Here is a 1,356-nt window from a genome sequence, read left to right on the forward strand (position 1 = left end):
TTGGATTTTTTAAAGCTTCGACTTGGGCCTTTAAGTTGTCCTCTTCCCGAAGTTGGTAAATCCCAACTGATCTATTTCTGTTGGTGCTTTCAACAGCACTTGGACCAGTCCATGTGTGAGATTTTTCAGCAAGCTCAATGAAAAAGTCAAGAGCTTCTTCGGGTTCCTTTTGAAGAAACTCACCGTTGCACATCATTTCTACGAACTGGCACTCACGACTTTTGAGGCCTTCATAGAAGTAGCTGACGATGCGCCAACTCTCATACCCGTGGTGTGGACACTAACTTAAGAGATCTTTAAATCTCTCCCAAACTTTATAGAACGTTTCATTGTCTTTTTGGGAAAATGTTGAGATTTGTCTTTTCAAACTATTGGTCTTATGAACAGGGAAATATTTAATAAAAAAATATTTTGGTCATTTCATCCCATGTTCCAATAGACCTAGATCTCAAAGAATACAACCAACTTTTAGCTTTATCCTTCAAGGAGAAGGGGAAAATCTTTAAGCGCGCAGCATCATTGATGGTTGCTCGATCATAGAAAGTGTAAACAACTTCCTCAAATTCCCTAATATGCACATATGGATTTTCATTCTCCATTCCATGAAAAGTTGACAAAAGCTGAATAATGCCGGGTATGACACCGAGACTTGGCATTTAGGTAGAAATATAAAACATGGTGGTATGAAAGTTTGGGTGGGGTGGAGGTAACCATTAAGTGTTCTCTGTTGTATTTCATTATTATTATTCATTGCGAAAGAATTATCGATTATCGTGTGAATGGGAGAAGGAGTAGTGGATGGATTGGATGAAGTTTCACTAGAAATGGTTTTGTCAGAAGAAGAGTTACTCATCCACTCCTGTTTGCTTTTTTTTAAAAAAAAATATTTTTTTTTTATTTTTTTGTTCAACTTGTTCCCAGGTTACTTTGGAGGTTTTTAGAATGGTCCTTCACAACTTACTAGAACTCCCCGGGATTTCCAAGTAAGTGTGAAGGGTTCATTAACTTTTCCGACCAAAGACCTTTCTAAGCAAAAATGAGTTGCTTATTTTTGATAAAACAAGATTGTTTTTGTTATAGTAAATAGCACAAAAGGCAATATTGCAATGATTAACACAAAAATGTTTCCAGGCCAATTGAAAAGGTTGTCAAGGTACCGCTTCGTCCCAACCTTGCCTAGACAAAACCGAGGTTCCTAGGTAAGGTGGAGGGTACACTTACACGAACCTTATTTAAGAACCAATCTTTCTAGACAGAACAATGTTGGTTTGTGTCATATACAATATTACACCGTTGTACCAAATACTAAGTATTTTATGAAAGAATTTTTAGAACTTAATTTTTTTTTTTTTTTGT

At 36.3% G+C, this 1,356-nt stretch overlaps 1 non-coding gene across 1 annotated transcript; it reads left to right on the forward strand.

Moving 5' to 3' along the window:
- Positions 1-263: 263 nt before the first annotated feature.
- LOC115701649 (small nucleolar RNA R71) lies at positions 264-371 on the forward strand. Its single transcript, XR_004008640.1, has one exon. It is a non-coding gene; the product is annotated as a small nucleolar RNA R71 (small nucleolar RNA).
- The last annotated feature ends 985 nt before the right edge of the window (positions 372-1,356 follow it).

This window comes from Cannabis sativa, chromosome 8, assembly GCF_029168945.1.
Source record: "Cannabis sativa cultivar Pink pepper isolate KNU-18-1 chromosome 8, ASM2916894v1, whole genome shotgun sequence".
Classification (NCBI taxonomy): domain Eukaryota; kingdom Viridiplantae; phylum Streptophyta; class Magnoliopsida; order Rosales; family Cannabaceae; genus Cannabis; species Cannabis sativa.